Genomic DNA, 12,594 nt, shown 5'->3' with positions numbered 1-12,594 from the left:
CTGCAGGCTGAAGTCCTCCTGCAGCCCACCACCCTCCTTTTGGAAGGAAAGGGAGAAAGTTGGGGACAATCATATTACCAGGTAGCAGAGCCGACCGATCACATTGGTGCCACAGCAAGAAGGCATCCCAATCCATCACAAATTACTATCACAAAAGAAGTGCATCGGTCTTTATACCTGCAACTGTACATGCTTGTAAAATTGGCACATGCATTTAGAGCCATATTATTGAAACTGAGAGGTGGAAAGTGTGGATAGGCCCCCTGAGTTACTTGATAATTATGAAAGTGTGTGATGGTGAGAGAACATTGTCTCGCCTTCAATATCCTTTTTTGACTACTCTGTATTGTGAATGCAGGCTGATCACAGTTGGCAATTACAGACGTTTCAGGTGTTGACGAGGAGCCTACCAATGGTGGTTATGTACCCCAGGTGGAGTGAAGCAGTTGCAGCATCCACCCAGGAACCAAACCAGCTCATTTTCCTGTATCTTGCCATGGGAAGGACCTTGGTCTGACCCTGATTAGTTGCTGTCTGCCACAAGGGGGGCACGTAATCCGTACATGTTGTACGCACTGTACTGTATGAAGCAATTGCATACCTGTGGTTGATGGGTCTGCTTGGCAAGGTAGATCAGGGTCAGGCAACAGCAATAGGTGTTCCATGAATGAGTACAGGGAAAGGGGGAGGGAGAGAGAGACTTCCACACCTTCTACACTCAGTTCTTATAATATGACCACTAGTGCCACGTATAGAACAGTCAATGTGTTGCCAAGCAGCACGTTATTAAAAAAAAAAAATTGCCATGACGTGTTGACTGCTGTTTACTGGTACTTTGCCAGTTAATTGTTGTCTCATAGTATATATATATACCTATTATCCCATATGTGATGATGATGACGTACATTCCTTGGTAAACAGCCATGAGCGGAAATTCTGATATTCCACCACTTTAAGTTTCCTGCTTAAATTCTCCTAATATTCCATTGCATCTACTCCCACTGTAATTTCTCCTGTTTTTCCACTGCATCTACTAAATTTTTCTCTTATTTCAGTGCGTTCACTCCCATTGCAAGTTCTGTTGTTTCACTGCATTTACCAAATTCTAATAATTAACTGCATCATCTACTCCAAAGAAAAGTTCTTAGCACTGCATCATTTACTCCTAAAATAAGTTATAATATTTTGCTGCATCTGCTAAATTCTAGTATTTCACTGCCTCTTCATCCATTATAAGTTCTTTAGTGCTATATTCTGTTAATGTTTCACCATGTAAACTTCCAGTTAGTGATTTCTACAGCTATGATACATTCATTTCTTAGGTCTTTAATACATCATAACAGAGAGAGTCATCAGTGGGCAGAGAAAGATGTCAAGTCTCTCTCAGCTTAGTAATATTCCCCAGGAGTAAGATTGAGCAGGAGAGGAGAATGAATAGTAGTAGTAGTTGTGGAATATTTGGAGGAAATTTAGTCATTGTCATATGTCATTTTTTATTTTTACATTCGTTTTTGCTGTTAAGTCCACTGTAAATTGAAGAAAATTCCATTGTCTCCTTGTGAGGAGAAAATGTAATGGTTGTTCATTTGTAAGCCATCCCTTGTGCAGGGGTTCCCAGGAGTGGGCAAAACCTCAGAGATGATGATGATGATGTTTGGTGGATTGATGATGCATGTTCATTTCATTACCTTCAGACAGTTTTATTCAGCTGAGGAGATGAAGGGATGGGGTGGAGAGGTATATGAGAGAGGGGGGTGAGAGTTGGGAGCAGGGCAGTGAAATGGCGGGGGACAGGGCGACTTGGAGGCGATTTGTTTGTGGCCACCCCAAACAGGATTGAGGCGTCTAGCGATAGATAGATAGAGATTTTGTGAGCTGGAGTAGTTGAGTAGAACTTTCCTTAACCCATTCCATATGAGAGAGATTTCCTTAAGGTGAAGGTGGCAAGAATGGACTAAAAAGGTGTCACCAGAATGATGATGATGGTGGTGGTAAATTGTCGAATTTAAATTGATTATGATGGTAAACATCAATGAAGGTGAATCATGTTGGACTTAAATTGACAGTGATGATGATGAGGAGTTACAGTGGACTTAGTAGTAAAAAATAATGTAAAAAAAGATAAGAAAAGAAAAAGAAAGAGAGATATGCTATATTGTCATTGGCGAGTAAACCAGTGTTGTTTGACCCACAACTTCTCCATCTTTTGGAGGCGATCCAATCACCATGTTGTACTCATTATGGGACACTACACTTTCAACTTTTAAAAACGTATAAAAATGCTATCACTTCCAAGAACGTCTGTTAAACCCTTAGGCTGTGGCGTGCTTCTCAGATGGGATGTCCGATCTGTGAGAGATACAGGAAAAGTTGATTGTACACATTATTCAGTTAAGAAGTTGTATAGAAATACTTAACGTTACTCAAATATATAGCTATTGAGTGACAGGTCCCTACGTGTCAACACGTGGGTTGGTGGAGGGTTAGTGCCCCTCCCCGTAAAACAGGTAACTCAGTCAAGTGGCCACGTCTTACAGGATTATGGCGTCTGGCAATAGATAGATAGATAGAGTGACAGGTAAATCAGTGTATCTGCTTTCATATGAAGCAAACTGAAAAACTTAGGGTGCCATTTATACTGTTATGAGATGAAGTAGTGACCCCTGACCGTTGCATGTGACTAACTTTGTATTAGCCCATGTCAGACTACTTGTGAAGCATAACCATTCTTGACACAGTAATTATGTGAAATGATAAAAATAAGGTGAAATTCTAAAATCACACCATAAGCTAGTGGAAGTACAATCTGAAAGGCATGTCACAGAAAAGGGGTTAAAAGTGAAAAAAGAAAGCCTCTTGTAAAATGAGTTGGCTAATTACTGGCTCAAAATACTGAAAGCATTACCAAAATATCAGCCAGTGTGTAAAGTATTGTATCATTATCAAAGAAGATCTGTTAAGTTGTGTTGTACCCTTGGGCTGGAGTGTCAGTAATTTCAAACCAGTGAAACCAGTTATTATTATTGTATTATTATTTTTTATTGGGCAAGTTTGTGCTGTCTGGACATTGCTACTCCTCACCCTGTGGGTGGGAAAGGAGGTCCGGATGATGATGATATTATTTATTATTAGTATTAGTATTATCATTGATGAATCAATGAATGATTATTAATATTATTACCTCTTGAAGCAAGTGTATGTGAATGAGATGGATGGGAGGAGGGGAAGGAGGAAACCACTGCAGATGTGGTGGAGAGATGAGATACATGGGTGATGAGTGTGAATTGGAGAGAGGGTACCCAGATGATGGAGGACAGGGGCAAGGAGGAGACTTGCTTGTGGCCACCCCTACAAGGATTAGACATCAGGCTGTAGATAGATAGAATTCTTTCCATTTCCAGACAGCAATTTCATTCAGCTTAGGTGAGACATGCCAGAGTCGAGAGGCCAGACCCCTTCACTATTTGACATTTTTAACATGTGCCTGGCCATCCTTGTGCTATTGTCGACTTTGTCCTTTATGAAGCAGATTGCAGTATAATTACCCATTAAAGCTCTGTTGCTACCAAGAGTGCAGATTTAACAATTTGCATTACAGTATAGAGATTTGGCTTGTTTTCCTTTAATTTACAATGCAGTACCAGTTCTTTGTCAAAGGTACCCCAGAGCTTATTGTTATTGTCAGGTAGTAGGAGGATTAAAAGAAAAAATGCATGTACAGTATATAATTACTTCCATTTGACAAGGACTTTCACAACTCAAGGATTAAGTTGTTGTATGATGTTCAGTGGCTTTTAGTTAAGAGGTTGAAATGAGCGTCCTTTGTTACTATTCAGTTTTACTCTCCAGTTGTCAACTGAGCTGGAAAGTGGTTAGAGGTCATTGTCAGGTTAGAGTAAACTGATTGTTGTGTACAGTGAAGCTTATGCAGTTTTCATGGAAGTGTAATTTATTTATTTTGATGCAGACATTTTGGTACAGAATGTCTTTTTTTAGTGTGTTTTTGCACTTCCTAGGCAATTTCAGTAAAAATGAACCCTGTACTGGGGTGACAAATAGTAGGGAAGTACAGTTCATTGTGTCAGTGATAGGGAGAGGCATATGAGAAGGGGAAGATGAGTTAAAGATGGGTAGCCTAAAGGTGGAGGACAGGGTGACATGGAGGTGATTCATTTGTGGCCACCTGCTCAGGGATTAAGGCATCTAGCTGTAGACACACATGTTCCAAACTGTATCTTTTGCCATACACTTCCTATTTTAAACAGGGGACTTGGTAAATCAGTTTCATTTGGCAATGGAGTGTTAATAGGCAGTCTTCTCTTATTTACTGTATACTTAACAGAAGTGGTAAAAAAAAGTATAACATGACCTTACTCTACTTTTATACAAAGTTATTACAGTATTGCACAGTTCAGGTTGGCATTGAAGAGGTTTGCCATCATGTGGTGGCACTGATATAACTGACTGGCTCCAGTATGTGGTTATCCTCAGTTCCCTCCCTATCCACAAAAGTAGGATGGTGAACCGCAGGAGGATGGCAGTTTCAGCCTGCAGTCCATCGGATACGTGTCCAAATAACCAAGGGGCCATAAAAACAAGTAGTATCATAACAATACGGTTCCAAGTTTGAAAAGGTTGATCACTCCAGCCCAGTTGCCAAAAGCCCACCTTTTAATCAGAAATCATATGTACTTTATTGAAAATATTATTAAGGTTCAGAGTAGTGTCTTGTGAATTAAATTATATCTGACAATTTACCATTGATGTAATACGATTAAATGATTCTTTTGTAGATTCAGTGTAAATCTGTTCAATCTTTTGCTGATATTGATTTTTTTTTTTTTTGGGGGGGGGGAGGCAGGGGCAAAAATACTCTATTCAGACTGAGATGAAGGGATGGGGCGGAGAGGTATGTGAGTGGAGGGGGGTGAACTGGAGGAAGGGTAGCCTGATGGTGGAGGACAGGGTGACATGGAGGTACCAGATTATTCAGGTGTGTAAAGGGGAGACTGAGGATGAAGTGGAGGGGTGGGATGAAGTGATGTGGGAGTTGGAGAGTGGGGCAGCCTGATGGATGAGGATAGGATGACATGGAGGCAATTCATTTGTGGTCACCCCTTCCAGGACAAAGGTGTCTTGCTACAGATAGACAGACAGATGGAAAAATCTGAGCCGCCTTTATGTTAATCTAGGCAGTTTTTAACCCTCCGACTTCAGTACTAGAATTTCCGTCATCTGAACAAGGTAGTCTTGTGTTTGCCTGAGTAAAATAACTTGGGTCTGTATTTTGGTTATGTAAGGAGGCTTCCTAGCACCTCTTAATTATTGATTTATTTCTGCGCTGTAGATGGAAGCTGTATAAGTGATGATATAGCACATATACAAGACAGTGTCAAGGTGTAATATTGTTTGCAAAGTAAATCACATAAAGGAAGAGGTGGTACAAAGTCTCTTAAGCTGAGGAGAATACAGGTCTTAGGTTTGTATTACTAAAACAGTGTACAAGGGTGTGAACAAGCCACTGATTTTGTACTGTAATTTGTGAAGGATGTGATGATGGCATAACATGTATGGCCATTGTGTATAGTTCCTGAGCACTGTAATGTAGGATGCAGGCTGACTATATATACAGCACTGTATAGTTGTTCCTTAAATGTGAAGATAGAACATGTCTGACCTTTCTGTATTATTGCTGACTACACCATAATGTTGGATTCAGGATAATCACGTCTAACAGTTACAGGTGTTTCACATGCTGTCAAAAAATTAAGGACTTGTTTACACCTCTGCACACTCGGTTTCAATACGAGTCCTAATGTCCATACAAGGCAAGAGGGTTGACTAATATCAGTTGTTAAATACATTGGCATAACAGTTATCTAGTTGTAAGCTGTATGTACCAAAAGGAGTTAATTATAGTCAAAGTAATATTAACTGTCAGGCTGGAATAGACTTGTCCCAAGCATGAGAGTTTAATAGTAGCAGTATTAACACTGTCTGGTTCTTCTGACCTTCAGCTGAAAAAAAGATTGGCTAATGTTAGCTTGAATAATACTGTTTTGACTGAGAGAGTTAATGCAACAGTATCGACACTTCTCAGGCTCTCATACTCTCAGCTGAATAACTGCACCTAACGTTAGCTGGAAGAAAACACTAGAGTTGTCCTGATCATAAGAGATAAACCGGTAAACCAAAGGTACGACGCAAGTGGGTACAACCAGATGACTATAGCCAGTTTGCTTTCACCTGACAGAACTGGGCCACTCTCACATCTTGAATAAGTCATGGTTGTGTGAAAATCGGTGAGCCTTAGGAATGAGTCTCCTTGGGTACTGATAAGAACAGCTCTTAGTCTCACTACACATGGTCATCAACTGAACTGAGAGGGGTTAGAGTTCTTTGTCAGGTTGAAGTAATCCAACTGTGCATTTACACTAACCTGACATATCTTTAATTTCATTCAGGTCAGTTGCATCGACTAGTAACCAAGGAGACTCAGTCTTACCTCGACGATGGCTTGTCGAATTCCTTGCAACCACGACTTGGTACTCAAGTTGAGTGGCCCAGTTCCATCAGATGAAAACACACCAACTACAGTATACAAGCGTTGATAAACGTGAGGTGAAAGCTTGTCCCGGCAAACTAAGATGTTTAGAGAAAAGAAATAATTTGTAAATTCTCTAAGCCAGGAGATCCAAATCTCTGTTGTACGATAGTCACCCTTTCCAAGCTTCACCCCAAATATGTGGTCTCATGAAATGTACCTTTGGTCATTTTAACGTACTTGACATGCTACGTTAGGGTCTGAAGCAAAGTTTTTTTTGTTTTTGTTAAAGCATATCTTTGTCTTTAGTAAAAGAACGAGAGAAAAAAAGTTGTCTTTATTTAGAAATGCTATAAAAAATAAATACCATCTGCAATTAATTGTGTTACTTTCCCCTCTTTATCAGTTTAATCAGATTTTTAGAAAGTAATCGTATGCTGGTTGGAGTAGCAACTGTATTGCAGTTAATTCGTCTTTTTTGGTACTTGACTTTGCCAGCTCTGTTACTTTGCAGGGGAGTTGAAGGATGGGACTTGTATTTATTAGTGTTGTGATAAGGAGAAATGTTTTGGGCATGAGGAGAGAATGGAGGATGACTGCTGGGTGAGAGGTGTGAATGTTGAGGGTAGAGTTGAGAGGTAGACTGGGGGGAGGGGAGGGAGTCATAGTTTGTGACCACCCTCTGATAAGGGACTGGAGATCGAGCAGCATGGAGAGCGAACAAGAAGGTGATCAAGGCCAACGTCTGCAAGCGTATTGTGGCTATTATAAACGACCTAATGAAAACTTGTACTGAGTAAAATGGAGTTTGCAATGAAATGTGTGGTTTCTGGGGGCACCCACCTTCTCTCACTTAAGTGCTCCCACAGGTGGCTCAACAGTGACGAGCCAAATGGTTTCTTGTAATGCACTAAACAATATACAGCACTATGTTCAGTGGTAACCATGTAACCAAATAATACCACTTGGTCTAATGGGTTCAGGCACTGCAACCAGATGGAGGACTTGTAAAGATTTACATCAAAAGGATAGTTGGGGTTTAATGCTCTAATAATGTCAGTCAGGGGCAAGTGAGGCTGGTTATTCTTGCCTTAAAAGTAGGGACAGAATAGCCTAGTCATGGGTTTCTATGCTCCTGATAAGGTTAAAAAGGACTGGATGATAGATCAGTATGAAAAGTCGTCTCTGAAGCGAAAGGGGAGTGTTGTGGTAGACAGGCTAAGCAGCAGTAGTTGCAATCCCAGGCTCATCTGAATGATAAACCTAGTGGACTGCTTGGTTGAGTTGCACTCACGCAGTCCACATTCTTTCGGGGGACGGGAAGGGGGCTGAAGGATGTTTGTATAACCGGGCTATATTGGTGTCACCACATGGAGGTGTCCCTCTTTAGCACCAAACAATAAAACAGATGCATTGTAGTGAGCATATAGAGACATGAATGAGAAGGAGCGTTGCTGTGTTCATGTGAATGTGACTTAAAGTGTGAAGAGAAATACTCTTCAGATGGTTTGGTCATGTGGGGAAAATAGAGAAAGAGAGACTTGAAGAGTGTACTCGCGTGTCAGGGAAGGGGAGGGGGAGACGAAGTATGAGATGGAGGGATAGTGTGAAGAGAGATGAGTGTGTGAAGTGGAAAGGAGACCAGCCAATGGCAAAGGGCAGCTAGGTGATGTGGGGGCGCCTTGCTTGTGGCCACCCCTCACGGGATTAGGCATCTGGCTATTGACAGACAGACAGGTTTTATACACTGACATGGGCAGGCAGATGTATGCTCTCAAACTTTTACGGGGCCTGAAGGGCAACTGGTCTGCAGGCATGAGGATCACCATTTGTCATTATAGTTGGCGTGTTTTCAACTGACGGAACTGCACCACTCCCGCAAGTTAATACTAGGTTGTGGCTTATTTTGACAGAAAATCTTAAAACATTATCTTCTGTCCCAACATGAAGTTAGGAGGTAGATTCGTTCGGCATAATCGTCTGCACAGTATCAGCTACCTTGGAATACTATCTAGTTTCAGTTGTGTGGGTAATAGTAGTAGCAGTAGCGGAAGGAGCAGCAACCCCAGGTTCATCAGAATGTACAGTAAACCCCGTGGAGTGCAGGTTAAAGCTGTCCAATTTCCTACGGTCCATCATGAGGAGGAAGCAAGGGGACGTTTGTCTAACCATGCATTGGATCGAGCCGCACGGTGCTGCAACATGAAGGCTACGTCCCTCTTCAGCGCCATTCATGTGAGGATGGCATGCTGTTTAAATTCTTTAATTTCTCTCTCAGGCTCCTGTGACTCACTCTCAGCTGAATGAAATGTTAACTGGAATAGAATATTCGATTTGTCCCGACCATCGGAGGGTTAATAGTGACGACATTAACTCAGGTTCCAACGACTCAACTAAAGGAAGTCGTCGGTCAGTTGGAAAAAACAGTGGAGTTGTTTTTGCCATTAGAGGGTTATGAGTGACATTATATATTAGACTCATTAAATGGAGTGAAATCGCTAGGCGTTTGTTGAAACCTCAGCAAGAAGGGACAAAGTTCTCTCTCTTTCTCTCTCTCTCTCTCTCTCTCACACACACATACACACACACATACGGGCGCTCGCTCGCCCACTGCCTTGTAGTAGTCAGTGCCTTGCATGGATCGGACCAGGGCGAGATGCAGGAAAATGTGAGAGGTTTGGCTTCCGGGTGGACGTTGCAGCTGCCTCGCTCCACCCAGGGTACACGCATCATTACGTGTAGACTCATCGTCAGCAACAAAATGCTTAAGTTGTTCCCTGTCCCAGCCGGAAATCGAACTCTGGTTTATTAGAACAGAAGACCGCCTCTCCATACAGACAGGGCTAGTACTATATCCCGTTGCATTTTGGCTTAGTGTTTGAACAAAAACTAAAAATCCCTGATAGACAGTACGGTTTACTGATTGCCAGGGGGACATCAGGATACTTGGAACTAGAATAGGCTACGTGATAAATTTTTATATTGTTCACCCATTCGAGAAATGTTCGAGTTTCAAGCTACAATAAGCAAATGGCAAATGAACGTGGCAAGGGTTGGGAGCCCCTGTCTCATTCGGTCTCAATATATTCGCATGCATTTTCCTTGTTTTTAAATTTCATTAAAACGAAATACTGTCCATCTGCACGATAAAATGTACTAGTGATGATAACGTTGTCAGTTTCCATAGACTCGCAATAGATTTTCCTTAAAACTAATAACACCATCAACAACGCATAACATGGGAAGCTCATGATAAGCAGCGGAGGCGGTATAGACTAGTGAGTGTCAGTTTGCTGGTAACGCAGCATACACGTCATTTGCTTTGTGCCGTCCTGCTCGCCTGGCAACCAGACACCACACACACGCCCTCTCGAACACCGTTACGTGGCTAAACTCCAAGCTAATAATTCTCTGATACGGTAATGAGAACGAGGACCTGAAATATAGGAGGACTGATACTAGGGAGATGAGCTGGAAGCCATACGTAACCAATGACTTCGTATCAACACCTCCGAATACGTGGAAGGATTTCTCGATCCGGCATAGTAAGTGTCTTGGAACAAGCTGCGTTGTTTCACTCAGTTTTCATGCTATCTCTCACTCCCCAGGACTGTGTTTTGCTTACCTTCAGACAGACGGTATATGTATCTATATATTGCCAGACGCCTTAATCTCGTAGGGGGTGGCCACAAACAAATCGCCTCCATGTCGTCCTGTCCCCCGCCATTTCACTGTCCTCCCCCCAGCTCACACACCCCTCTCATATACCTCTCCACTCCATCCCTTCATCTCATCCTTGGCTTTCCCCTCCCCTTCCCTCTCTCCATCGCATCCTCGGCTTCCCCCTCCCCATCCCTCCCTCCACCTCACGCTGTCCTTGTTAGTCTCTCGCTCTCCAGGTGTGTATATATATATATATATATATATATATATATATATATATATATATATATATATATATATATATATATATATATATATATATATATATATTCTTTACCAAACTGGCGCGGCCTTTCCATATTTTCTATTGAAATGAGTCTTTCAGATGTTACTTACTATTCCTGGATTACCACAGCTGCTGGGGATTTGTATAAACATACCTCTGAAAGCTATAAATTAGAATTTAGAATGCGTAAATATTCCGCCGGCGACGTCTGCCAGTAGCCGGCCATATATAACGTTCCTAACGCGCATTTTTAACATTTGAAAGTTGGTTGTCAAACGCAAGTGAGGTTAGGATGGATTAGGTGTGGTTATTTCCCATTGCTTTGACACGGGATATACTGACGCATCCAGATGGAGCGATGGTTGGCTTGGTTGGTACTTCGCAGACAATGCGGCAAGTCGGAGAGATCCTCGGTAAAGACCTGGCAGCGTACTTAAATACTCCCAAATAAGTATGTTTTGTACTTTTCCAATCACTTATTTCAATCACAATGGAACAGTTAACTATCTCTGTTGCTTATGTACTAAAATTACTTGCCTTGAGATGGTGAGTTTGTTATAGGTGGAATCGACGCGTCAGTTTGGTAAAGAATTAAGAGAGAGAGAGAGAGAGAGAGAGAGAGAGAGTTCGTGGCATCGTTAACCACTGTAAAAATTATTGTCTCCAGGATGTGATAAGGCTCACCCACATCATGTATCAGAGTTCAACATGGATCGATCTCTATTTACATCTAACGTATTGTTGTGGGTGATTTATATTTTTACGTATTTCAATTAGCTTCTTTGCGTGTATGGATGCAATGTCTTGTGTACGTACGAGTACTGTACTTACAGGTTTAATCGTCGACATTTTTGGTTTTAATTTGTTCCGCATGTTTGTTGTCTAAATTAAATTTTCTTTCCTCCAGAATTGCACACAGTAATATCTTTGTTGTTTTTCTGACCCACTACGATAGGATAGGTCAGATGTTATTTTTTAAATTAGGTTGTTTGTTAGGAAGAGAAGGATCTCTCCAGGCGTATATACAGTATTCAGTAGAGAAGAAAAAGAACAAGGTGGTTCGTTTAACTTCTTGGATTCCTTGCAGTATTTTCTCTCGCTTTCAGTGGAAACTTGTAGCATATTACAAGCGGAAGAGAATAACAAAGAAAACAATCCAGGAAGAAATGAAAAAAAAAAAAATGAAAACAGGCAGAACAAGGAACGTTACTGAAGCACACCGTCTTTGTTTAGAATGGTTTACATGAAAGTTGCAGCCTCTGTTGATCCACAGGTGTGATGAGCAGGAGTTATTAACAGTCAGCTAGTGTGCATCAGGTGAGTGTTAATACTGGTGTCACCCTGCATTACGGAAGTATACTGCATTTCATGCACCTTAACTTGGCGAAGATATTCAACATTTTGCAGCACATTTCTCGTAGCTTGGGCAGATTAATGCAGAGGTACTCTTCTATGTTTTATCCCTTCCACAACACTTTTATGACTAGCATCATATGCTAATCACTTCATACCGTTGAATGACTGAATAGAACAGCACAAAGGCTTTTCCTTTCAGTAACATTTATTCGTGACTAGCACCATGGTCTAGCATTATTTTCTTGTTACAGCTCAGTGGCAGAATAAAGCACTAGTAGGCTGCTAGTCTACGACCATAAGTTACATCCTTCCATATCACATTTTAAGTTAAAATGGCATCATAGGGTAATGTTAATATCTTGTTGCGGGTCAACATTCACGCTGGAGGAGTAGATATTGCAGTTTTAGACCAAGTGTAGTTATTTATTTTTTCTCAATAGTCTACCTTATTTCCCTTTTGACCAGCTGTGTCCTACAGTGATATTGTGTAGTTGTCATCTGGATCTTGCACTTGGGTATCTTATTCACGCAAAATTCAGTCAATTTTATTCAGGAAAGGAAAATTCGGTGACGCCAAGTGGTCTAGTAAGTCAATCACTCTAACTGGAAGGGGTCCTTAAGGGGCCATACACAGGCCAGTGAGGACGCTCATCCTCGCCTTAAATATTTGGAATGAGCAGCCTAGCCCCGGGCCCCTACGTACCTGATGTGGCAAAAAGGATTGGATGATTGATGGATGGAATAT

The 12,594-nt window shown here is 41.4% G+C and overlaps 1 protein-coding gene across 1 annotated transcript in view; it reads left to right on the top strand.

The window, feature by feature from the left end:
- LOC145416918 (uncharacterized) overlaps positions 1-6,890 on the top strand; it is a 43,384-nt gene extending 36,494 nt beyond the window's left edge. The window contains exon 28 of the mRNA XM_080285777.1: positions 6,465-6,890. The gene's annotated coding sequence lies outside the window, so the exon portion shown is untranslated. The remainder of the gene's footprint in view (positions 1-6,464) is intronic.
- Positions 6,891-12,594: the final 5,704 nt, after the last annotated feature.

This window comes from Coenobita brevimanus, chromosome 108, assembly GCF_032717465.1.
Source record: "Coenobita brevimanus isolate Jiangsu-jjx chromosome 108, ASM3271746v2, whole genome shotgun sequence".
Lineage (NCBI taxonomy): Eukaryota > Metazoa > Arthropoda > Malacostraca > Decapoda > Coenobitidae > Coenobita > Coenobita brevimanus.
The sequence above is the reverse complement of the archived record's forward strand: the minus strand, read 5'-3'. Positions and strand labels throughout refer to the sequence as shown.